Genomic DNA, 27,709 nt, shown 5'->3' with positions numbered 1-27,709 from the left:
CCCGCTCCCTCCGTCTGTGACCGTGAGGCACTGATCCCTCGGGCTTGCGGCGTGGGCCCCGGTGTCTGACTCCCGCAGGTACGTCCGCTGCTGACCCTCGCGGTCCCCTTCCCGCCCACCTCGGCCTTCCTGCACCGGTGGCTCCGGTCATCTTGGCGGCTCACGGTCAGCTGCGCCACAGGTCGGCGGCTTACCTGTTCCAGTGCGCTCTGCCTCCTCGGACCCGGCGCTGAGCCCAGACTGGGGGCGGCTCGCGGAGACCTGGGAGTCCCTTCGTCCTCTCCGGCTTCCCCCTTCCCGCCATGCGCCGCCATCTTGGCTCCTCACCGCGGGATCGCGGGTGTCTGCGACCTACAGGGGATAGCGACCTGTCTTCCTGGACCGAGTGCCTGTCTCCTGCTGCCCCATACCCAGGACAACAGCAAAACATTGTTTTATTGCCCGACCTGGATCCCTTGCTGCCCCATACCCAGCAAAATCAGACGCTCTACTCTCCCTCGGTGAGACAAGAGACCGCTTGTTGTGTCTACTCTATACCTTCACCCCCAACTTACTGCTGGAGTGCCACATTTTATACTATAATAAACTGCCTCATATAATTATAACTCTGAGGATAAAAAAATCCCTCTGTGGAATGGATCTAAAGCAAAAGAAGCCACTACATGGTCATTCACTGCCACCTACTGGAAGTACAACAGAAGTTCTATCCCAGATCTCACTTCTTTTCAGTTCATTTTTATTCCTTTTCTTTTCCTTTTTTTTTGCAATTATATTTCGTTTTTATAGACTTCCGTATCAGCTTAACATTGGGGTGACCCCTCTGCACAAGCTCAAAGGTATCGCCCCACACAGATAAATGGATAACTGATCCTTCTCTAAATGTTCAAGTGGTGATAATAGCACATCACGCTATCAGAAGCTTTAACATGGGCAAATCAAATAAGGAGCGTGAAAAAAGTTTGACTAAGGCTAGGTTCCCATTGCGTTAATGGGAACGCGCTAACGGACAGTGTTGCACGGCGAAATTAACGCCGTGCAACGCGTCCGTTAGCGCGCCCATTCACGGCAATGGGAACGCGCAGCACTAGCGACGCGCCGGTGTTTTGTGGCAGCGTCCGAGGCGCGCCCGCGTTCCGTTCGGGGATCTGCGAGAGCGGGGACGTTACCGCGAACCCGGAACGTGGCCACGGTAAAAACATTGCGTTAGCGCAATCTGCTAGCGCTAGCGCTAAACGGATTGCACTAACGCAATGTGACCCTAGCCTAAGGCTCTAGCGGAAAGCCAGAAATGCAACACACATGGTGACCTTGACAAATACCTTAAAAAGAGACCTGAAGCAACTCAGACTCCTCAAAAAAAAAAAAAACGCCTAAAAGGCCTATCTCCTCTGACACCTTGAGTGACACAGACTCTAGCAGAGACGTCTCAGACTGTGAATCTACTGTGGAGGACTCTGTACCAATCTCCAGAGCCTTTATGAAGAAGCTGATTGCTCAAAGTATGCAACCACTCTTGGAGGAAATAGCTGGCTTGCGAGCAGACATACAACAAATGGGCCATAGAGTGGAGACCTTGGAAGCGGCCAATGTGGAAGCGACAGAAGCAATAATTTGCTTACAAGACCAACTCCTTCAGCAACAACACCAGCTAAACACAGCCCTTTTAGCAGCGGAAGATCAGGAGAACCGTAGTAGAAGAAAAAATATCAGATTCAGAGGTATTCCCAAATCTTTTACTCGCGAATCCCTGGACAAGGTTTCCAGAGAAATTTTTTCTAACCTTCTGGGCAAGGAGAGGGCTGATACAGTTGTCATCGAAAGAGTTCACCGTGCTCTCAAACCCAGACCTAAACAGAACGACCCTCCAAGAGATGTTATATGCGGTCTCCTGAGTTATGTAGACACTGCAGCCATTCTAGCCAATGCGAAGGAGAAAGACAATCTCTCATATGATGGCTCCCAGCTTCAAATTTTTCAAGACCTGGCCCCATCCACTCTTGCAAAGAGGCGAATTCTCAAACCCCTCCTGACAGAAATGAGAGCAAAAGGCTTGTTACATAAGTGGCTTTTCCCGTTTGGTCTTGCTATAACACTAGGAAATCGACAGATCACAAGACGCTCCCCTGCAGATCTGGATGATGCCTGGAAAGCTCTTGATATTGCTCCAATAGACATTCCTTCCTGGTTGCCAGTCGACATGGGTTGGAGTCTTCCCCAGCTGTCGAAACCACAGGAGTGGACTATAAAGAAGAAGCACGCTTCCCCAAGATCGAAGAAGACCGTCACAAAAAGCCACCCTACCTGAACTCTTAGAAGCAATGCGTCGGCCTATGTTTGATCTTCCCTGACGAAGCCTGGTCTGCCGGGCGATACGCGTGGGGCATCACCACACCAGGTTGTATCTTTGTGGGAGGTTATCTCCCGTTTACCTTCTGTGACCCAGTGATTTCACCATATATAGGTTTCCCATTAGCCATTGTTTGGGCTCGCCCTTTTTTTTTTTTTTACTTCTGCTTGGGACATATTGTTGTGCCTACTATTGTTTTGTTGGCCTGGCACTGTGTGCATCCTGGCTTACTATTTTGGCACCATCCCGCTATTTACAATTTTGCGCTGTACCCCATGAGCCATTTGGGTTAATTTTGGGTTACCTTATTACATGCGAATGACTGCGGCTGGAGGCGTCACGGTGAGGTGTGATGAGAGGGGGCTGCAGGGAGAAGTGTGAGTGCGGCCGCTCCTGAGTAGTGGTGAGCGCAGGGGGCAGTGGTCCTGGCACTGAGGACCCCGAGTGTTGGGTGCAGGGCTCAGAGCAGTGTGATGGGTGCACCTTACCAGCTGTCAGGCTTCTTCTACCAGGGCAGGGGTTGATTTTACACCATAAGTGGGAATTGGGCCCCCCTCAAAAAGAAAAGGGCGATGCCAACTGCGGTGCGCTGCTCCTTTTTCCGCGTGGTCCTCGTCGCCCTCCTCCTTGTCGCTCTCCTCCAGCTTCTCTACCTCTCGCTTCTCTCTAACCTCCATGGACAGCAGCAGCAGCGCTCTGCCCATCCAGTGCTGGCGGGCACCCCCCGGGCAGAGCCAAGATGGCAGCTGGAGCAGAAGGACCACCTGAAGTCCGTGCTGGCATCCGGTGGCATCCTAGATGCCGGCGGACAATACCGCATTTACCGCCATCTCTTGGCCCGTGACGCGGGGCAGTCTAAGGATGTGGCGTTGGCATCTCATGCCAGCCTGAGTAACCTGTGGCATCTGCAGGAGCTGGTGCAGCGGTGGGATGGTAGGATCTCGTTAGCGCTGTTTGCATCTAGCGGAGCCCAGGCGAAACTAGCCGCGGTGCTGACCTATACCCTCGCCCAGCTGTGCCCGTCAGTGAGGCAGAGGGTATCCGTCCATCTGGTGTGCCAGTCCAGAGATACAGCCGTCTTCCCAGAACAAGATGACGCAGCCGAGTTTGCCCATCTTCAAACGTGTCAGGCCGTCTTCGCCAAGGTGGCAAATCTGGGCACAAATATAATAAACTACGCAGGGAACACGTCTTACCCCAACAATCTGCTCCGAAACGTCGCCAGGGGCGGAACTGGGAGCGCAGCCTTTGTACTGGTGCTCGATATTGATATGGTGCCCAGTCAGGGGCTGAGATCAGGCTTTTTTGACCTGGCTGATAAGGGGGTTGATCCACACCTGGTATTTGTGGTGCCTGCCTTTGAAATTAGACATACTAGGCGGCTGCCTGGCACCAAGGAGGAATTGCTGCGACTGTACTAGGTGGGAGAAGTGCGAGCGTTTTATGAGGAGTTATGCCCGCGATGCCAAGCACCTACTAACTATTCAGTGTGGCTAAACCTACCGGAGAAGGACCCTTCTAGGAGACTGGCAGTCGCCTACGTGGTGGAGTGGAGAGATCCGTGGGAACCGTTCTGTATCGGGAGTAAGGACGTGCCAGCCTACGACGAGAGGTTCAAGCAGTACGGGTTCAACAGGATCAGTCAGGCTTGTGAGCTGAATATGGCCGGCTTCTCCTTTGCAGTCCTGGACTCTGCATTTTTGCTTCATAAAGGCCATAAGCTCCCGGGGGACTTCCACAGTCAGAAAGAGGAGGAGAACAAAAGAAACCGCTTACTATACAGGGGCTTCAAGGATGAGCTGAAGATGAAGTACCCCCATTCCAGCAGACGCTGTTAATAGTATTGATGACCTGAACTGTGTGATGGGGAGTGGGAGATGTAGGTCATGGACACTGTATTTTTTAGAATTGCAGGATGGGTCTAGATCTAGTGAATCTAACGACCCCCCTCCAATGTGATGTACCTTTTTATTTATTGATGTGTGCGACTACTCAAAATATGAGACTGCATCTATCGTATCGGTCAGATCAAATTCCTCTATTATTCCTAACATATGGTAATTTCTTAGAATGGATCTAACTCATTCCTGTTCTGTGTATCAAAAGGTTTTGTTTTTTTTAAAGTTTTCTGTATAAGACCGGTTTCATACAACTCAAATATTAACTAAACTGAACACTCTGGTAGAGCCCGCCGGCACTCTGTCCTTGCCATGGGCACGGGAGGCGTGCCAGCGCTCTGTCCTTGCCTTGGGTGCGGGAGGCCCGCCGGCGCTCTGTCCTTGCCTTGGGCGCGGGAGGCCCGCCGGCGCTCTGTCCTTGCCTTGGGCGCGGGAGGCCCGCCAGCGCTCTGTCCTTGCCTTGGGCGCGGGAGGGCATCCGGCATTCTGTCCTTGCCTTGGGCGCGAGAGGGCATCCGGCGCTCTGTCCTTGCCTTAGGCGCGGGAGGGCATCCGGTGCTCTGTCCATCCCTTGGGCGCGGGAGGGCAGCCGGCGCTCTGTCCTTGCCTTGGGTGCGGGAGGGCAGCCGGCGCTCTGTCCTTGCCTTGGGTGCGGGAAGGCAGCCGGCGCTCTGTCCTTGCCTTGGGCGCGGGAGGGCAGCCGGTGCTCTGTCCTTGCCTTGGGTGCGGGAAGGCAGCCGGTGCTCTGTCCTTGCCTTGGGTGCGGGAAGGCAGCCGGTGCTCTGTCCTTGCCTTGGGCGCGGGAGGGCAGCCGGTGCTCTGTCCTTGCCTTGGGTGCGGGAAGGCAGCCGGTGCTCTGTCCTTGCCTTGGGCGCGGGAGGGCAGCCGGCGCTCTGTCCTTGCCTTGGGTGCGGGAGGGCAGCCGGCGCTCTGTCCTTGCCTTGGGTGCGGGAAGGCAGCCGGTGCTCTGTCCTTGCCTTGGGCGCGGGAGGGCAGCCGGCGCTCTGTCCTTGCCTTGGGCGCGGGAGGGCAGCCGGCGCTCTGTCCTTGCCTTGGGCGCGGGAGGGCAGCCGGCGCTCTGTCCCTGCCATGGGAAGCAAGCCTAGCCTGATAAATGACTAACAACCCTCTCCTGAATGCACACAGAGAACTCAATAGTGAAGGAAGGAGAACGGCCTCACACAACACATAAGGTGGGAATAAACTTTTTTAATTATTATGTAAAGGGTCTCTGTCCGTACATGATGACTGTTCAAACTGAGTCCCACTCCTCGGTGCTTCACGGTGCAGCCAGTCCTTTATATACTCCTCCCCACCTGCTTGATTTCTCTCAGTCTCCACCTCCTCTCCTTTGATTGACAGGTTTCATAGCGCCCGATAAGAAGGAAGGTGTTTTTATAAATGATTATCCCCTATAGATTGTAAGCTTGCGAGCAGGGCCCTCACTCCTCTTGGTATCTATTTTGAACTGTGATTTCTGTTATGCTGTAATGTCTATTGTCTGTACAAGTCCCCTCTATAATTTGTAAAGCGCTGCGGAATATGTTGGCGCTATATAAATAAAATTATTATTTATTATTTATTATTACACTGTATTATGGTCCGCTTTTCCTGTGTGTTTTTGATGGTGCTTATATGTTTTTAATTATGTTTTTATTGTTTATGGTGTGTTTTTTCTTTGATCTGTCAATAAAATCAGCTTGTATTTTATGTATTTTGTTGCTCATTAATTGCAGGTGTGCGACTTGTTGCAGTAATGCTTTTCTCTTTGGATTCTCAGTATAGTGTTTATTACTGTTACCGCACCCTCATAAATGTCTTTATATAATTATATGGCAGTGCGCCCAATCCCCTTTTAGCTTGGCCTATATTTGATAGACTGCCCTGAAAAAGGGTGGTTTTTTGACGTTGATACTATTTCTCCCCAGGTTATTTTTTGCTTGCAACGGAGACCGACTTATCAGGAGTTGAGAGGTCTCCTCCTGCCGTCTGTCTTGGTTTTGTTTTGTTTTTTATGTGTTGCTCTTACTTGCTCCACTTGTTTCCGGGAATAATTTCCTATTGTCTGTTTGAATTTTTAGATATCTCTTTTCTAAAGATCACCACTTGAACAACTCTCGCTCATGTTTGGGTTCTTTTGCAGCGCCCCAGAGATCTGGTCGTTGCAGTATGACACTCTGCCGCTAAGGGGAGTGATGGTACGTCTAATGGCACTGAAGGAATTCTACTGACCAGGTATCACCAGCACACATTACACTTCACACTCCGGCCACTAGGGGGAGAAAAAGGCTTTATTTATTGGGCCACTCCTCACACTGGTAAAACTAGGGGTTGGATAGGAAGTTAGTCAGAAGCTGACTGGGTTGGATTCAGGCAACATCCCGTGGCAGGGGGTGTTGCAGGGAGAAGACACAGGGGGGTCCCTGTCAGGCGTGGGAACCTGGCAGGTGCCTAGCGAACAGAGCGGCGGTATCCTAAGAGAGAGACACGAAGGGAAGGATATTGTGGAACAGTGAGAAACGAGATCAAGCACAAAGGAGTACCAGTAGGAGTCGTGCCATGAGACCGAGGCAACATCCTACTGAGGCGTGTAGCCGGTGGCCGGAACACCGCGGGAGTAACTGACTCTAGGCCTTACTTCGAACTCCGCAGGACAGTTAATTATAGGTTGGCTGTCTACCTTAAATTTCCTACGAAGACATAGGGGGCAACGCGTGGAGAGGGGCGTCTCTAGGGTCCCAGAAGAGCTCCGAGCCTTCCTGTCATACGGGTGCATCCTAGCCATAACATACTGGGGGACGAGAAACTAGTAACATCTGGAACAAGCGAGAGAGAATTAGAAAGAACGAACGAGAACAGCAGTTGTGAGGACTATTCCGAATGCTCAGCAGGGTAGCACTACAACACACAGGCGCTAGTGGTAGGCAACGATTTCCACCTGCAAAGGGAACTCTGGATGTGCCCATCGGACCGGCCGGTCTCAGATAGCCCTGTTAAACGTGCTCTGGATTGAGGATCCTGAAGTCTTCAGTAAAGAGGTAAAGAGACTGCAACCTTGTGTCCTCGTTATGACTGCACCTCACACCATCACCATCCACCTTACTGGGAAGCCCTGGGGACATACTTCACCTGTGGGAAGGTATACCATCCAGCTGCCATTCCATCACCCCAGCGGACCCCACAGCAGCGTCGGTCACCCTGACCGAACACCACAAGTGGCGTCACGAATCCCTGATAGACTGTACCACCTTTATTGGACGCCCCTTAGCAGGTTCGCGGACCGGGTCTAGCCACCGTGACAGCCTCAGAACCGAACCAGAGAGGCCCGGTACCGAGAGCTCGTGGCCCTGTGTCTGGGGGCGCTCCACTTACACCCGCCCCCCCCCCCCTGCGATGGGCAAGTACCATACTGTACAAAGTTGTTTGTTTACCTTGTTATATCGTTTTTTCAGGCTCTACGGTGTGATGGAGGATCTTGGGGACAGGACTGATGGCTGATGGTAAGACTGATGTGGGCTCGGTCACGGTGGCATCCTTTAACGTGAAGGGTCTCAACTCCCCCGCAAAACGAAATCAAACTCTTTCATTGCTAAAGAAACAATCTGCACAAATAGTATTTCTACAAGAAACACACTTTAAAACGGGTAGAGCTCCGAATATGTCATTCTCCTCTTTCCCCACTTGGTATAACAGTTGCTCCTCCTCTGCTTCTAAAGGAGTAAGCATAGTGCTTAGAAAGGGTCTTCCCTTTACATTCGGGGACAGTTTGGCAGATTCGGAGGGCAGATATATTTTTGTAAAAGGCCTACTGGCAAACACGAAAATTACCCTAGCTAACTTATATGCGCCCAATTCCAATCAAACTCAATGGTCATTAAAACTCTAGATACTCTCCATCTTTTCCAGGAAGGGCTGTTGATTGTGGGAGGTGACTTAAATTTAACGCTACAACCCAGTTTAGATGCTTCCAGTGGTTCCTCCCCCATTTCTAAGAAATCAAGACAAAAATTCTTAAACAAATTAAGTTCTCTACAGTTAGTTGACCCCTGGCGCAATTTCTTCCCCACCACAAAAGATTACACCTTCTTTTCACCTTCACATAACTCATACCACCGTATACAGGGTTGGACTGGCCCACCGGGATACCGGTGAAATGCCCGGTGGACCCCGACCCAGAGAGGAGGAGGAGGAAGGAAAAAAAAGAGAGACGCGGGCCCTTTAAATCTTCAGGCGGCGCCGACCGCCGCCACGACCAGGGCCCCCCCCACGCTCCCCCCGGTGCCATCGCTGGCATTGGGCCCCCCTTCTAAAACTCACCTCTCCTGGTTCCTGCGACAGCTGCAGCGTCTTCAGCGCCCTCTGACTCTGCGACGTCTCAGGGCAGAGGGCGCGATGACATCATCACTGCGCACTCAGCCTCTCTGTCCTGAGCGTTGCAGAGCCGGAGAGACGCTGAGTGCACCGGACCTGCGCTGGGAATGGGAGAGGTGAGGATTTTACTTTTTTTTTTTTCTTTATGTCTGACTGTCTGTCTGGGGGCAATGCTGGACACACTGGGGCAATGCTGGAGACCCTGGGGCAGATTGCTGGACACACTGGGGCAATGCTGGACACTGGGGTAGATTGCTGGACACACTGGGGGCAATGCTGGACACACTGGGGCAATGCTGGAGACCCTGGGGCAGATTGCTGGACACACTGGGGCAATGCTGGACACTGGGGCAGATTGCTGGATACACTGGGGGCAATGCTGGACACTGGGGCAGATTGCTGGAGACCCTGGGGCAGATTGCTAGACACACTGGGGCAATGCTGGAGACCCTGGGGCAGATTGCTGGACACACTGGGGCAATGCTGGACACTTGGGCAGATTGCTGGACACACTGGGGGCAATGCTGGACACACTGAGGCAATGCTGGAGACACTGGGGCAGATTGCTGGACACACTGGGGGCAATGCTGGACACTGGGGCAGATTGCTGGACACACTGGGGCAATGCTGGAGGCCCTGGGGCAGATTGCTGGACACACTGGGGCAATGCTGGACACTGGGGTAGATTGCTTGACACACTGGGGCAATGCTGGACACTGGGGCAGATTGCTGGACACACTGGGGGCAATGCTGGACACACTGGGGCAATGCTGGAGACCCTGGGGCAGATTGCTGATCACACTGGGTCAATGCTGGACACTGGGGCAGATTGCTGGACACACTGGGGGTAATATGCTGGACATACTGGGGCAGATTGCTGGACACACTGGGGCAGATTGCTGGACAACCTGGGGGTAATATGCTGGACACACTGGGGGTAATATGCTGGACACACTGGTGCAGATTGCTGGACACACTGGGGCAGATTGCTGGACACACTGTCTGGGGGAAATGCTGGACACACTGGGGCAATGCTGGACACACTGGGGCAGATTGCTGGACACACTGGGGCAATGCTGGACACTGGGGCAGATTGCTGGACACACTGTGGGCAATGCTGAACAATTGGACATACTGGGGCAGATTGCTGGACACACTGGGGGCAGTGCTGGACATACTGGGGCAGATTGCTGGACACACTGGGGGTAATATGTTGGACACACTGGGGGTAATATGCTGGACACACTGGGGGTAATATGCTGGACACACTGGGGCAGATTGCTGGACACACTGGGGCAGATTGCTGGACACACTGTCTGGGGGCAATGCTGGACATACTGGGGCAGATTGTTGAACACACTGTCTGGGGGCAAATCTGGACACACTGGGGCAATATGCTCGACATACTGGGGCAGATTGCTGGACACACTGTCTGGGGGAATGCTGTACACACTGGGGCAATATGCTTGACATACTGGGGCAGATTGCTGGACACACTGGGGGTAATATGCTGGACACACTGGGGGTAATATGCTGGACACACTGGGGCAGATTGCTGGACAAACTGGGGGTAATATGCTGGTCACACTGGGGGTAATATGCTGGACACACTGGGGCAGATTGCTGGACACACTGGGGGCAATGCTGGACACTTTGGGGCAATATGCTGGACATACTGGGGCAGATTGTTGAACACACTGTCTGGGGGCAAATCTGGACACACTGTCTGGGGGAAATGCTGGACACACTGGGGCAATATGCTTGACATACTGGGGAAGATTGCTGGACACACTGGGGGCAATGCTGGACACACTGGGGAAATATGCTGGACATACTGGGGCAGATTGCTGGACACACTGGGGGTAATATGCTGGACACTCTGGGGGTAATATGCTGAACACCCTGGGGCAGATTGCTGGACACACTGGGGCAGATTGCTGGACACACTGTCCGGGGCAATACTGGACACACTGGGGCAATATGCTTGACATACTGGGGCAGATTGCTGGACACACTGTCTGGGGGCAATGCTGGACACACTGGGGCAATATGCTGGACATACTGGGGCAATATGCTGGACATACTGGGGCAGGTTGCTGGACACACTGGGGGTAATATGCTGGACACACTAGGGGTAATATGCTGGACACACTGGGGCAGATTGCTGGACACACTGGGGGCAGGACTGGAGGCATGGGCAGAATGTAGATACGGGGCATGATTGGAGACACGGGGCAGAATGAAAGACGGGGCAGGATTGGATCATGGGGCAGGATGGATACGATGGAGACAGATGGGGCAGGATGGGGAGATCATATTGGGTAGAATGGATACTCATGAGGGCAGGATGCGAGAACATATGGCTGGAGCCAGGAATGAGATAAACGGGGCCAGGATGGGGAATATTATTACCATAGGGGCTAATTAAGGGATATTATTACTGCAGTGATGTATTTATTTTATTTTTTGAGTATACTGTTTTAAATGAGGGGGCGGTTCTGTTACTGTGCAGAGTGACACTATATCACCTTTTTTTCTTCATGTGGTGTAATGTAGAAGTTGTGAAAAATTAAGTAATGTGCTCTGCAAGCGGAGCTTGAGATAACTGTGTTATTTCCTGCAGAATCAAGTCCTGGCTGGAAGAAATGATGGTGGTCTGTGCTGGATGAAAGATGAAGGACTTCACCTAGAGACGTCACTGGTGAGTCAGTGTTACCTATACACTGACACTATACACTGTATACTATATACAGCAGTCCTGTATACAATGTCACCAGTGATCACTTTTTTACCTATACATTATATACAGAGCTCCTGTGTATAATACCACCAGTGATCTCTGTATTACCTCTACACAGACACTGCATACAAGTACAGATCTCCTGTGAATACTGGCACTTATGGTGATAGTATTGTGTTTTTTGTTTTTTTTATTACTGATCAGTATTGTAGTATTCAGTCACTATGTGGTGGTAATATGTGGTCTGGAAATGGTGTTGTGGTATTTGTCCCTTGTATCTGCTATTTGGTCACCAAGTGGTGGTAATATGTGGTCTTGACATGGTGTGGTGGTATTTGTCCCTTGTATGTAGTATTATTCGGTCACTATGTGGTCTGGTCATGGTGTGGTGGTATTTCTTCCTGTATGTGATATTATTGGTCTTGGTATAGTGGATTGTGTTGTGTATGGCGGTCATTTGTTCTCTCTGATATTAATTAGGAGAAGATTCTTTATTTCCATTAGAGTTTTAATGCTTTGTACACAGCGACGGAGATGCACTTACAGGGGGTTTCCTGTGGAAAAAAGTAATCACCTCTACACAGGATAAGTGATAACGTATTGATTGGTGGGGGTCTGACTGCTTGGACCCATTTAGCAAAATGTGGAACTTTTTATCCCCATTAGACTGGAGTGGCATGTCCGACTAGATCACTGATCCTTTCATTCCCTCAGTGGCTACACTTGTTTTTTTCTGGAAGCCCCAAAGAGAATGAATGGAGCTGCGGTCAGAAATCCCACCTGCCGCTGCATTTCAGAATAGTGATAAAAGTGTCATGTCAGGGATAAAACTCTGTATTTTCAGCTGATCGTCCCGGCGATTGCTATGAGGAGGAGGGGGCACAATCAGCTGAATAGACAGAGGCTGTAAGGTGGGGGACCTGGGTGACAGTCTGACACACGCAGTGCGCATGCCCAGGAATCCTAGCCCCGCACTGTGCATAATGCATAACACAGTGCGGGGCAGGGATTACCGAGGTGGGTGGCCGCACTGCCAGCACAGGCGCAGTCTCCAAGCCTGGCTGGGACGTCAGACCGCCAGAGCTTACTGCGCTTGCCCCACAAAGTTTTACACAGTGCAGGCGCCGGATTTGAAGAGAAAACAGCGCGGAGGGGGCGGCGCCGAAAGTCCCTGAAGATTGGAGTGACGGCAGAGTACCGTTCAAGCTGGGGATTGAGGACCCGCCTCTGTGGACAAAGAGAGGTATTTTTGCAAAGTTTCAAAGCGCTTTATTTTAGTAATACCTGAACACAAAACTAAAAGAGCCACCTTGTTAGAATGCAGCATTACTGCTGCACAAGGTGGCTCTTTTAGTTTATAACGGCTGCAGGGGGGTGACAGTGGCCCTTTAAACGTGAAATCAGCAAAACTGTTCATGTACTGCAGACATCGCTTCTACATGCATGGGAACAGAAGTAGCAAACTTACAACACAGCTGCTTAAAAAGTAAAAAGATAAGAAATTCATTAAACATGTTTTCACCAAGACAAACAAGAGAGTTGTGGACTCTAAGGAAATTGCTGAGACCTTCCGCCAATATTACGAATCCCTTTATAATTTACCCCCTCTGATGGCATGAATGACTGTTCAACGGCCTTATCCAAAATTCAAAATTTCTTGGCCCCTCTCTCTCTTCCAACAATCTCCCCTAAGGATTGCAACACACTTCTTGCTGAAGTCACACTAAAAGAGGTGGAAGACACTTTAAAGGCTACCCCCAATGGTAAATCTCCTGGTCCTGATGGGTTCCCGTTAGGATACTATAAAAAATTCTCTGACATCCTCCTCCATCTAGTAAATCTCTTCAATTCCTTCTTTGGAGGGATGACCCCACCCGATCAGGCGCTGGAAGCCTACATTGTCATTATACCCAAAGAGGGGAAAGACGACAGCCTTTGCAGTAATTACCGTCCCATTTTGTTACTCAACACTAATCTCAAATTGTGGGCTAAGATACTGGCCTCAAGAATTAATAAAGTATTAGGTGGGATTATTCGCCCTGATCAAGTGGGTTTTGTGAAAGGCCGGAAGGGCAAAGACAATTCGGTAAAGGTCCTGCACGCTATTTCCTACGCAAAGACAACCAGAACGCCGCTAACCATCCTGTCAACGGACGCCGAAAAAGCTTTCGACAGGATCAGTTGGCGATACATGGTCTGTACATTACAAAAATTCGCCTTCCTGCCCCCTTTCATAGATTCTATCATGTCCCTTTATGTGGACCCATCTGCTAGAGCCCTTTAAAATACGGAATGGCACCAGACAGGGCTGTCCTCTTTCCCCTGCCCTCTTTATCGTGGTAATGGAGACCCTAATGGAAAGGATAAGACAAGACACTTATATTAAAGGCCTAAAGGTGGGTGGGACAGAGGTCAAGGTGGCTGCCTTCGCTGATGATCTTCTACTTTTAACCACTAACCCAAGATCATCTTTTCCCAGACTTATGTCACTATTTGCAGAATTTGGTGAGATTTCCAATTTTAAAATAAATATGAACAAATCAGAAGCTTTAAATGTCTCGGCAAATATCTCAGATATCTCTAGATTAAAAAAAGATACCCCCTTCAACTGGCCTTCAGAAAAATTAAAATACCTCGGAATCTATTTATCGGCTGACCCTTCCTCCCTTTATAAATATAATTACATCCCCCTTTTAGCTAACCTACAACTAGATTTAAAAAAGTACGACCTACCATATCTATCTTGGATAGGTAGGATAAACGTCATAAAATCCTATATCTTTCCAAAAATCTTCTACAAAAATCTTCCTTTCGATTAACCAATTGGTCTCCCAGTTTGTGTGGAAATATAAAAAAGCTAGACTTCCTCTAAAAATCCTCTCTCTACCCAGAGGCGAGGGTGGTCTAGGCCTGCCTGATTTTCGCACCTATTACAAAGCAATCCACCTTGCTAGATGGATAAACTTAGTAAAACCCAACCCAGATAACTTAAGTACGCAACTTGAATTGTCCCTGCTGGGGAAGGGGGCCGATCTTTATCTCTGGACTTCCACTATTCCCCCACAACAGAAATTTAATGACATAATTCTCAACACCTTATCTATCAGACATACTCTTATCCCAAATCGCCCTCCTTTTTGCCTATTTCTTGACAATATCCCGCTCAAAGTTACTCCTTGGCTAACGGACCCCAACTACAAAGATGCCTTCGGCCTCTGGGATTCCATCCCTAATGTCACGATCTCCCAATTCTTGTCCAAACAAGTTCCCTGCACTGACAATTGGCCATCTAATGCGACAAAACAACCCTCCAACCTCCTTCAGAAAATCCATATTCGCCACATCATGTCAAAACTCAAATCAATTGAGTTGAGTTGAGTTGACTGGTTATGGCTGGAATTTCTGGTTAAACTGAGATCGCCAATTACCAGACTGGTTTCTAAGTTATACGCAAATCTCTTCAAGACCCCAAACCAATTTAAACCTCTACACCCCTCTTCCTGGGAGACAGAGTTGGGGATCTGTTGTGAGTTCTGTGGCAGAGCTCCCTCCTGTGGTCACAGGTGGTACTTCGGCTGATTCTCTCTGTGAGCTTCTGTTGGTGGAGGGAAGTGAGTTTCCTCCCTCAGGTGATCTGGTGAGGTCGTTAGGTGCTTCTCTACTTAACTCCACCTAATGCTTTGATCCTGGCTTCCTGTCAATGTTCCAGTGTTGGACTTGCTTTTCCCTGGATCATTCCTGTGGCCTGCTGCTCTGCATAGCTAAGTTCTTCTTTGCTATTTGTTTGCTATTTTTTCTGTCCAGCTTGTCTAATTTGTTGCTGGAAGCTCTGGGACGCAAAGGGTGTACCTCCGTGCCGTTAGTTCAGTACGGAGGGTCTTTTTGCCCCCTTTGCGTGGTTTTCTTTAGGGTTTTGTGTAGACCGCAAAGTTACCTTTTCTATCCTCGCTCTGTTAAGAAAGTCGGGCCTCACTTTGCTGAATCTATTTCATCTCTACGTTTGTCTTTTCATCTTAACTCACAGTCATTATATGTGGGGGGCTGCCTTTTCCTTTGGGGTATTTCTCTGAGGCAAGGTAGGCTTATTTTCTGTCTTCAGGCTGGTTAGTTTCTCAGGCTGTGCCGAGTTGCATAGGCAGAGTTAGGCGCAATCCACGGCTGCCTCTAGTGTTGTTTGGAGAGGATTAGGGATTGCGGTCTGCAGAGTTCCCACGTCTCAGAGCTCGTTCTATGATTTTGGGTTATTGTCAGATCACTGTATGTGCTCTGACCGCTATGTCCATTGTGGTACTGAATTGCCTATCATAACAGTACAGGAAGCCAAAAGTACTAATGATTCTCAATAGAGGGAAAAAAGAAGTTCTGAGACCATTTTTTTTTCTTTGCACTGTGTTTTGCCTTTTTTTTCCCCTAGACATTTGGGTGGTTCAGTATACAGGTGTAGCGATGGACATTAGAAGTCTGTCTTCATTTGTGGATCAGCTCTCGGCAAGAGTACAAAAGATTCAAGACACTATTGATCAGAAATCTATGTTAGAACCAAGAATTCCTATTCCTGATTTGTTTTTTGGAGATAGAACTAAGTTTCTGAGTTTCAAAAATAATTGTAAATTATTTCTGGCCTTGAAACCTCGCTCCTCTAGTGATCCAGTTCAACAGGTTTTGATTGTTATTTATTTTTTGCGCGGCGACCCTCAGGACTGGGCATTTTCTCTTGCGCCAGGAGATCCTGCATTGAGTAATATCGATGCGTTTTTCCTGGCGCTCGGATTGCTGTACGATGAACCTAATTCAGTGGATCAGGCAGAGAAAAATTTGCTGGCTCTTTGTCAGGGTCAGGATGAGATAGAGGTATATTGTCAGAAATTTAGAAAGTGGTCCGTGCTCACTCAATGGAATGAATCTGCGCTGGCAGCTATGTTCAGAAAGGGTCTCTCTGAAGCCCTTAAGGATGTCATGGTGGGATTTCCTATGCCTGCTGGTTTGAATGAGTCTATGTCTTTGTCCATTCAGATCGGTCGACGCTTGCGTGAGTGTAAATCTGTGCACCATTTGGCGGTATTACCTGAGCTTAAACCTGAGCCTATGCAGTGTGATAGGACTTTGACCAGAGTTGAACGGCAAGAACACAGACGTCTGAATGGGCTGTGTTTCTACTGTGGTGATTCCACTCATGCTATCTCTGATTGTCCTAAGCGCACTAAGCGGCTCGCTAGGTCTGCCACCATTGGTACGGTACAGTCAAAATTTCTTCTGTCCGTTACCTTGATCTGTTCTTTGTCATCGTATTCTGTCATGGCATTTGTGGATTCAGGCGCTGCCCTGAATTTGATGGACTTGGAGTATGCTAAGCGTTGTGGGTTTCTCTTAGAGCCCTTGCAGTGTCCTATTCCATTGAGAGGAATTGATGCCACGCCTTTGGCCAAGAATAAGCCTCAATACTGGACCCAGCTGACCATGTGTGTTATGGCTGGCAATCAGGCAACACAGCGTGCAGTAATCAGCGCACATACAGAGATCTGGCAATAACCAAAAACAATAAGACGAGCTCTGAGACGTGGAATCTCTGTAGACTGCAGTACCTGAACTATCCTCACACAACTATAAGCAGCAGTGGATTGCGCCTATCACTACCTATGCAACTCGGCACTGCCTGAAGAGCTGACTAGCCTGAAGATAGAAATACAAGCCTGACTTACCTCAGAGAAATACCCCAAAGGAATAGGCAGCCCCCCACATATAATGACTGTTAGCAAGATGAAAAGACAAACGTAGGAATGAAATAGATTCAGCAAAGTGAGGCCCGATATTCTAGACAGAGCGAGGATAGCAAAGAGAACTATGCAGTCTACAAAAAACCCTAAAACGAAAACCACGCAAAGGGGCAAAAAGACCCACCGTGCCGAACTAACAGCACGGCGGTGCACCCCTTTGCTTCTCAGAGCTTCCAGCAAAAGTTAATAGCAAGCTGGACAGAAAAAACAGAAAACAAACTAGAAGCACTTATCTAGCAGAGCTGCAGGCCCAAGGAAAGATGCAGTAGCTCAGATCCAACACTGGAACATTGACAAGGAGCAAGGAAGACAGACTCAGGTGGAGCTAAATAGCAAGGCAGCCAACGAGCTCACCAAAACACCTGAGGGAGGAAGCCCAGAGACTGCAATACCACTTGTGACCACAGAAGTGAACTCAGCCACAGAATTCACAACAGTACCCCCCCCTTGAGGAGGGGTCACCGAACCCTCACCAGAACCCCCAGGCCGACCAGGATGAGCCACATGAAAGGCACGAACAAGATCTGGGGCATGGACATCAGAGGCAAAAACCCAGGAATTATCTTCCTGAGCATAACCCTTCCATTTGACCAGATACTGGAGTTTCCGTCTAGAGACACGAGAATCCAAAATCTTCTCCACAATATACTCCAATTCCCCCTCCACCAAAACAGGGGCAGGAGGCTCCACAGATGGAACCATAGGTGCCACGTATCTCCTCAACAACGACCTATGGAATACATTATGTATGGAAAAGGAATCTGGGAGGGTCAGACGAAAAGACACCGGATTGAGAATCTCAGAAATCCTATACGGACCAATAAAACGAGGTTTAAATTTAGGAGAGGAAACCTTCATAGGAATATGACGAGAAGATAACCAAACCAGATCCCCAACACGAAGTCGGGGTCCCACACGGCGTCTGCGATTAGCGAAAAGCTGAGCCTTCTCCTGGGACAAGGTCAAATTGTCCACTACCTGAGTCCAGATCTGCTGCAACCTGTCCACCACAGAATCCACACCAGGACAGTCCGAAGACTCAACCTGTCCTGAAGAGAAACGAGGATGGAACCCAGAATTGCAGAAAAATGGAGAGACCAAGGTAGCCGAGCTGGCCCGATTATTAAGGACGAACTCAGCCAACGGCAAAAATGACACCCAATCATCCTGGTCAGCGGAAACAAAACATCTCAGATATGTTTCCAAGGTCTGATTGGTTCGTTCGGTCTGGCCATTAGTCTGAGGATGGAAGGCCGAGGAGAAAGATAGGTCAATGCCCATCCTACCACAAAAGGCTCGCCAGAACCTCGAGACAAACTGGGAACCTCTGTCAGAAACAATATTCTCAGGAATGCCATGTAAACGAACCACATGCTGGAAGAACAAAGGCACCAAATCAGAGGAGGAAGGCAATTTAACCAAGGGCACCAGATGGACCATTTTAGAAAAGCGATCACAGACCACCCAAATGACCGACATTTTTTGAGAAACGGGAAGGTCAGAAATGAAATCCATCGAAATATGTGTCCAAGGCCTCTTCGGGACCGGCAAGGGCAAAAGCAACCCACTGGCACGTGAACAGCAGGGCTTAGCCCTAGCACAAATTCCACAGGACTGCACAAAAGCACGCACATCCCGTGACAGAGATGGCCACCAGAAGGATCTAGCAACCAACTCCCTGGTACCAAAGATTCCTGGATGACCGGCCAGCACCGAACAATGAAGTTCAGAGATAACTTTACTAGTCCACCTATCAGGGACGAACAGTTTCTCGGCCGGACAACGATCAGGTTTATTAGCCTGAAATTTCTGCAACACTCTCCGCAAATCAGGGGAGATGGCAGACACAATGACTCCTTCCTTGAGGATACTCGCCGGCTCAGATAACCCCGGAGAGTCGGGCACAAAACTCCTAGACAGAGCATCCGCCTTCACATTTTTAGAGCCCGGAAGGTATGAAATCACAAAATCAAAACGAGCAAAAAATAACGACCAACGGGCCTGTCTAGGATTCAAGCGCTTGGCAGACTCAAGATAAGTAAGGTTCTTATGATCAGTCAATACCACCACGCGATGCTTAGCACCCTCAAGCCAATGACGCCACTCCTCGAATGCCCACTTCATGGCCAGCAACTCTCGGTTGCCCACATCATAATTACGCTCAGCAGCAGAAAATTTCCTGGAAAAGAAAGCACATGGTTTGAACACTGAGCAACCAGAACCTCTCTGTGACAAAACCGCCCCTGCACCAATCTCAGAAGCATCAACCTCGACCTGGAACGGAAGAGAAACATCAGGTTGACACAACACAGGGGCACAGCAAAAACGACGCTTCAACTCCTGAAAAGCTTCCACGGCAGCAGAAGACCAATTAACCAAATCAGCACCCTTCTTGGTCAAATCGGTCAATGGTCTGGCAATGCTAGAAAAATTACAGATGAAGCGACGATAAAAATTAGCAAAGCCCAGGAATTTCTGCAGACTTTTTAGAGATGTCGGCTGAGTCCAATCCTGGATGGCCTGAACCTTAACCGGATCCATCTCGATAGTAGAAGGGGAAAAGATGAACCCCAAAAATGAAACTTTCTGCACACCGAAGAGACACTTTGATCCCTTCACGAACAAGGAATTAGCACGCAGTACCTGGAAAACCATTCTGACTTGCTTCACATGAGACTCCCAATCATCTGAGAAGATCAAAATGTCATCCAAGTAAACAATCAAGAATTTATCCAGATACTCACGGAAAATGTCATGCATAAAAGACTGAAAAACAGATGGAGCATTGGCAAGTCCGAACGGCATCACCAGATACTCAAAATGACCCTCGGGCGTATTAAATGCCGTTTTCCATTCATCTCCCTGCCTGATTCTCACCAGATTATACGCACCACGAAGATCAATCTTAGTAAACCAACTAGCCCCCTTAATCCGAGCAAACAAGTCAGAAATCAATGGCAAGGGATACTGAAACTTAACAGTGATCTTATTAAGAAGGCGGTAATCAATACACGGTCTTAGCGAACCATCCTTCTTGGCTACAAAAAAGAACCCTGCTCCCAATGGTGACGACGATGGGCGAATATGTCCCTTCTCCAGGGACTCCTTCACATAACTGCGCATAGCGGTGTGTTCAGGTACGGACAAATTAAATAAACGACCCTTAGGGAATTTACTACCAGGAATCAAATCGATAGCACAATCACAATTCCTATGCGGAGGTAGGGCATCAGACTTGGACTCTTCAAATACATCCTGAAAGTCCGACAAGAACTCTGGGATGTCAGAAGGAATGGATGACGAAATAGACAAAAATGGAACATCACCATGTACTCCCTGACAACCCCAGCTGGTTACCGACATAGAGTTCCAATCCAATACTGGATTATGGGTTTGTAGCCATGGCAACCCCAACACGACCACATCATGCAAATTATGCAGTACCAGAAAGCGAATAACTTCCTGATGTGCAGGAGCCATGCACATGGTCAGCTGGGCCCAGTACTGAGGCTTATTCTTGGCCAAAGGTGTAGCATCAATTCCTCTCAACGGAATAGGACACCGCAAAGGCTCCAAGAAAAATCCACAACGTTTAGCATAATCCAAATCCATCAGATTCAGGGCAGCGCCTGAATCCACAAACGCCATGACAGAATACGATGACAAAGAGCACATTAAGGTAATGGACAAAAGGAATTTGGACTGTACAGTACCAATAACGGCAGAGCTATCGAACCGCCTAGTGCGTTTAGGACAATTAGAAATAGCATGAGTAGAATCACCACAATAGAAACACAGTCTGTTCAGACGTCTGTGTTCTTGCCGTTCTACTTTAGTCATAGTCCTGTCGCACTGCATAGGCTCAGGTTTACTCTCAGACAATACCGCCAGATGGTGCACAGATTTACGCTCTCGCAAGCGACGACCGATCTGAATGGCCAAGGACATAGACTCATTCAAACCAGCAGGCATAGGAAATCCCACCATTACATCCTTAAGAGCTTCAGAGAGACCCTTTCTGAACAAAGCCGCTAGTGCAGATTCATTCCACAGAGTAAGTACTGACCACTTCCTAAATTTCTGACAATATACTTCTACATCATCCTGACCCTGGCATAAAGCCAGCAGATTTTTCTCAGCCTGATCCACTGAATTAGGCTCATCGTAAAGCAATCCCAGCGCCTGGAAAAATGCATCAACATTACTCAATGCAGAATCTCCTGGTGCAAGAGAAAACGCCCAGTCCTGTGGGTCGCCGCGCAAAAAATAAATAATAATCAAAACCTGTTGAATAGGATTACCAGAAGAATGAGGTTTCAAGGCCAAAAATAGCTTACAATTATTTCTGAAGCTCAGGAACTTAGTTCTGTCACCAAAAAACAAATCAGGAATCGGAATTCTTGGTTCTAGCATCGATTTCTGATCAATAGTATCTTGAATCTTTTGTACATTTACAACGAGATTATCCATTGAGGAGCACAGAGCCTGAATATCCATGTCCACAGCTGTGTCCTGAAGCACTCTAATGTCTAGGGGAAAAAAAAGACTGAAGACAGAGCTAAGAAAAAAAAATGATGTCAGGATTTTTTTTTCCCTCTATTGGGAATCATTGGTGTGGCTCCTTCTACTGTTATGGCTGGCAATCAGGCAACACAGCGTGCAGTAATCAGCGCACATACAGAGATCTGGCAATAACCAAAAACAATAGGACGAGCTCTGAGACGTGGAATCTCTGTAGACTGCAGTACCTGAACTATCCTCACACAACTATAAGCAGCAGTGGATTGCGCCTATCACTACCTATGCAACTCGGCACTGCCTGAGGAGCTGACTAGCCTGAAGATAGAAATACAAGCCTGACTTACCTCAGAGAAATACCCCAAAGGAATAGGCAGCCCCCCACATATAATGACTGTTAGCAAGATGAAAAGACAAACGTAGGAATGAAATAGATTCAGCAAAGTGAGGCCCGATATTCTAGACAGAGCGAGGATAGCAAAGAGAACTATGCAGTCTACAAAAAACCCTAAAACGAAAACCACGCAAAGGGGCAAAAAGACCCACCGTGCCGAACTAACAGCACGGCGGTGCACCCCTTTGCTTCTCAGAGCTTCCAGCAAAAGTTAATAGCAAGCTGGACAGAAAAAACAGAAAACAAACTAGAAGCACTTATCTAGCAGAGCTGCAGGCCCAAGGAAAGATGCAGTAGCTCAGATCCAACACTGGAACATTGACAAGGAGCAAGGAAGACAGACTCAGGTGGAGCTAAATAGCAAGGCAGCCAACGAGCTCACCAAAACACCTGAGGGAGGAAGCCCAGAGACTGCAATACCACTTGTGACCACAGAAGTGAACTCAGCCACAGAATTCACAACACATGTGCATGGCTCCTGCACATCAGGAAGTTATTCGCTTTCTGGTGTTGCATAATCTGCATGATGTGGTCGTGTTGGGGTTGCCATGGCTACAAGCCCATAATCCAGTATTAGATTGGAAATCCATGTCGGTGTCCAGCTGGGGTTGTCAGGGGGTACATGGTGATGTTCCATTTCTGTCAATTTTGTCATCCACCCCTTCTGAGGTTCCAGAGTTCTTGTCTGATTACCGGGATGTATTTGATGAGCCCAAGTCCGATGCCCTACCTCCGCATAGGGATTGTGATTGTGCTATCAATTTGATTCCTGGTAGTAAATTCCCAAAAGGTTGACTGTTTAATTTATCCGTGCCTGAGCACGCCGCTATGCGCAGTTATGTGAAGGAATCCCTGGAGAAGGGGCATATTCGCCCATCATCGTCACCATTAGGAGCAGGGTTCTTTTTTGTAGCCAAGAAGTATAGATTACCGCCTTCTAAATAAGATCACGGTTAAATTTCAGTACCCCTTGCCATTGTTATCTGATTTGTTTGCTCGGATTAAGGGGGCTAGTTGGTTCACCAAGATAGATCTTCGTGGTGCGTATAATCTGGTGCGAATCAGGCGAGGAGATGAATGGAAAACTGCATTTAATACGCCCGAGGGTCATTTTGAGTATCTAGTGATGCCATTCGGACTTGCCAATGCTCCATCAGTGTTTCAGTCCTTTATGCATGACATCTTCCGAGAGTACCTGGATAAATTCCTGATTGTGTACTTGGATGACATTTTGATTTTCTCGGATGATTGGGAGTCTCATGTGAAGCAGGTCAGAACAGTTTTTCAGGTCCTGCGTGCTAATTCTTTGTTTGTGAAGGGATCAAAGTGTCTCTTTGGTGTGCAGAAGGTTTCATTTTTGGGGTTCATCTTTTCCCCTTCTACTATCGAGATGGATCCTGTTAAGGTCCAAGCCATCCATGATTGGACTCAGCCGACATCTCTGAAAAGTCTGCAAAAGTTCCTGGGCTTTGCTAATTTTTATCGTCGCTTCATCTGCAATTTTTCTAGTATTGCCAAACCATTGACCGATTTGACCAAGAAGGGTGCTGATTTGGTCAATTGGTCTTCTGCTGCTGTGGAAGCTTTTCAGGAGTTGAAGCGTCGTTTTTCTTCTGCCCCTGTGTTGTGTCAACCAGATGTTTCTCTTCCGTTTCAGGTCGAGGTTGATGCTTCTGAGATTGGAGCAGGGGCTGTTTTGTCGCAGAGAGGTTCTGATTGCTCAGTGATGAAACCATGCGCTTTTTTTTCCAGGAAGTTTTCGCCTGCTGAGCGAAATTATGATGTGGGCAACCGAGAGCTGCTGGCCATGAAGTGGGCATTCGAGGAGTGGCGTCATTGGCTTGAAGGAGCTAAGCATCGCGTGGTGGTATTGACTGATCATAAGAACTTGACTTATCTTGAGTCTGCTAAGCGGTTGAATCCTAGACAGGCTCGTTGGTCACTGTTTTTTGCCCGTTTTGACTTTGTGATTTCGTACCTTCCGGGCTCTAAAAATGTGAAGGCGGATGCTCTGTCTAGGAGTTTTGTGCCCGACTCTCCGGGTTTGTCTGAGCCGGCGGGTATCCTCAAGGAAGGAGTAATTGTGTCTGCCATCTCCCCTGATTTGCGGCGGGTGCTGCAAAAATTTCAGGCTAATAAACCTGATCGTTGTCCAGCGGAGAGACTGTTTGTCCCTGATAGGTGGACCAATAAAGTTATCTCTGAGGTTCATTGTTCGGTGTTGGCTGGTCATCCTGGAATCTTTGGTACCAGAGAGTTAGTGGCTAGATCCTTTTGGTGGCCGTCTCTGTCGTGGGATGTGCGTGCTTTTGTGCAGTCCTGTGGGATTTGTGCTCGGGCTAAGCCCTGCTGTTCTCGTGCCAGTGGGTTGCTTTTGCCCTTGCCGGTCCCGAAGAGGCCTTGGACACATATCTCTATGGATTTTATTTCTGATCTTCCCGTTTCTCAAAAGATGTCAGTCATTTGGGTGGTCTGTGATCGCTTTTCTAAGATGGTCCATCTGGTACCCTTGTCTAAATTGCCTTCCTCCTCTGATTTGGTGCCATTGTTCTTCCAGCATGTGGTTCGTTTACATGGCATTCCAGAGAATATCGTTTCTGACAGAGGTTCCCAGTTTGTTTCAAGGTTTTGGCGAGCCTTTTGTGGTAGGATGGGCATTGACTTGTCTTTTTCCTCGGCTTTCCATCCTCAGACTAATGGCCAGACCGAACGAACCAATCAGACCTTGGAAACATATCTGAGATGCTTTGTTTCTGCCGATCAGGATGACTGGGTGTCCTTTTTGCCTTTGGCTGAGTTTGCCCTTAATAATCGGGCCAGCTCGGCTACCTTGGTTTCGCCATTTTTCTGCAATTCTGGGTTCCATCCTCGTTTCTCTTCAGGACAGGTTGAGTCTTCGGACTGTCCTGGTGTGGATACTGTGGTGGACAGGTTGCAGCAGATTTGGACTCATGTAGTGGACAATTTGACCTTGTCCCAGGAGAAGGCTCAACGTTTCGCTAATCGCAGACGCCGTGTGGGTCCCCGACTTCGTGTTGGGGATCTGGTTTGGTTATCTTCTCGTCATATTCCTATGAAGGTTTCCTCTCCTAAGTTTAAACCTCGTTTCATTGGTCCGTATAGGATTTCTGAGGTTCTTAATCCTGTGTCTTTTCGTCTGACCCTTCCAGATTCTTTTTCCATACTTAACGTATTCCATAGGTCATTGTTGCGGAGATACGTGGCACCTATGGTTCCATCTGTTGATCCTCCTGCCCCGGTTTTGGTGGAGGGGGAATTGGAGTATATTGTGGAGAAGATTTTGGATTCTCTTGTTTCTAGACGGAAACTCCAGTATCTGGTTAAATGGAAGGGTTATGCTCAGGAAGATAATTCCTGGGTTTTTGCCTCTGATGTCCATGCTCCCGATCTTGTTCGTGCCTTTCATGTGGCTCATCCTGGTCGGCCTGGGGGCTCTGGTGAGGGTTCGGTGACCCCTCCTCAAGGGGGGGGGGTACTGTTGTGAGTTCTGTGGCAGAGCTCCCTCCTGTGGTCACAGGTGGTACTTCGGCTGATTCTCTCTGTGAGCTTCTGTTGGTGGAGGGAAGTGGTACTGCGGCTTCTGAGTTTCCTCCCTCAGGTGATCTGGTGAGGTCGTTAGGTGCTTCTCTACTTAACTCCACCTAATGCTTTGATCCTGGCTTCCTGTCAATGTTCCAGTGTTGGACTTGTAACATAGTAACATAGTAACATAGTTAGTAAGGCCGAAAAAAGACATTTGTCCATCCAGTTCAGCCTATATTCCATCATAATAAATACCCAGATCTACGTCCTTCTACAGAACCTAATAATTGTATGATACAATATTGTTCTGCTCCAGGAAGACATCCAGGCCTCTCTTGAACCCCTCGACTGAGTTCGCCATCACCACCTCCTCAGGCAAGCAATTCCAGATTCTCACTGCCCTAACAGTAAAGAATCCTCTTCTGTGTTGGTGGAAAAACCTTCTCTCCTCCAGACGCAAAGAATGCCCCCTTGTGCCCGTCACCTTCCTTGGTATAAACAGATCCTCAGCGAGATATTTGTATTGTCCCCTTATATACTTATACATGGTTATTAGATCGCCCCTCAGTCGTCTTTTTTCTAGACTAAATAATCCTAATTTCGCTAATCTATCTGGGTATTGTAGTTCTCCCATCCCTTTTATTAATTTTGTTGCCCTCCTTTGTACTCTCTCTAGTTCCATTATATCCTTCCTGAGCACCGGTGCCCAAAACTGGACACAGTACTCCATGTGCGGTCTAACTAGGGATTTGTACAGAGGCAGTATAATGCTCTCATCATGTGTATCCAGACCTCTTTTAATGCACCCCATGATCCTGTTTGCCTTGGCAGCTGCTGCCTGGCACTGGCTGCTCCAGGTAAGTTTATCATTAACTAGGATCCCCAAGTCCTTCTCCCTGTCAGATTTACCCAGTGGTTTCCCGTTCAGTGTGTAATGGTGATATTGATTCCCTCTTCCCATGTGTATAACCTTACATTTATCATTGTTAAACCTCATCTGCCACCTTTCAGCCCAAGTTTCCAACTTATCCAGATCCATCTGTAGCAGAATACTATCTTCTCTTGTATTAACTGCTTTACATAGTTTTGTATCATCTGCAAATATCGATATTTTACTGTGTAAACCTTCTACCAGATCATTAATGAATATGTTGAAGAGAACAGGTCCCAATACTGACCCCTGCGGTACCCCACTGGTCACAGCGACCCAGTTAGAGACTATACCATTTATAACCACCCTCTGCTTTCTATCACTAAGCCAGTTACTAACCCATTTACACACATTTTCCCCCAGACCAAGCATTCTCATTTTGTGTACCAACCTCTTGTGCGGCACGGTATCAAACGCTTTGGAAAAATCGAGATATACCACGTCCAATGACTCACCGTGGTCCAGCCTATAGCTTACCTCTTCATAAAAACTGATTAGATTGGTTTGACAGGAGCGATTTCTCATAAACCCATGCTGATATGGAGTTAAACAGTTATTCTCACTGAGATAATCCAGAATAACATCCCTCAGAAACCCTTCAAATATTTTACCAACAATAGAGGTTAGACTTACTGGCCTATAATTTCCAGATTCACTTTTAGAGCCCTTTTTGAATATTGGCACCACATTTGCTATGCGCCAGTCCTGCGGAACAGACCCTGTCGCTATAGAGTCACTAAAAATAAGAAATAATGGTTTATCTATTACATTACTTAGTTCTCTTAGTACTCGTGGGTGTATGCCATCCGGACCCGGAGATTTATCTATTTTAATCTTATTTAGCCGGTTTCGCACCTCTTCTTGGGTTAGATTGGTGACCCTTAATATAGGGTTTTCATTGTTTCTTGGGATTTCACCTAGCATTTCATTTTCCACCGTGAATACCGTGGAGAAGAAGGTGTTTAATATGTTAGCTTTTTCCTCGTCATCTACAACCATTCTTTCCTCACTATTTTTTAAGGGGCCTACATTTTCAGTTTTTATTCTTTTACTATTGATATAGTTGAAGAACAGTTTGGGATTAGTTTTACTCTCCTTAGCAATGTGCTTCTCTGTTTCCTTTTTGGCAGCTTTAATTAGTTTTTTAGATAAAGTATTTTTCTCCCTATAGTTTTTTAGAGCTTCAATGGTGC

General features: G+C 48.2%; 1 protein-coding gene and 1 pseudogene across 1 annotated transcript in view; one reads left to right on the top strand and one right to left on the bottom strand.

Annotated features, from left to right (window-relative positions):
• Positions 1 to 27,709, bottom strand: part of LOC138672246 (p53-induced death domain-containing protein 1-like) — a 99,035-nt gene that overhangs the window by 64,637 nt on the left and 6,689 nt on the right. The window lies entirely within an intron of this gene.
• On the top strand, positions 2,793 to 4,294 carry LOC138670657 (beta-1,4-glucuronyltransferase 1 pseudogene; annotated as a pseudogene).

Source organism: Ranitomeya imitator, chromosome 3 (assembly GCF_032444005.1).
Source record: "Ranitomeya imitator isolate aRanImi1 chromosome 3, aRanImi1.pri, whole genome shotgun sequence".
In the NCBI taxonomy this organism is placed as follows: domain Eukaryota; kingdom Metazoa; phylum Chordata; class Amphibia; order Anura; family Dendrobatidae; genus Ranitomeya; species Ranitomeya imitator.
Note: the sequence above shows the minus strand (reverse complement) of the source record. Positions and strands in the feature narration are given on the sequence as shown.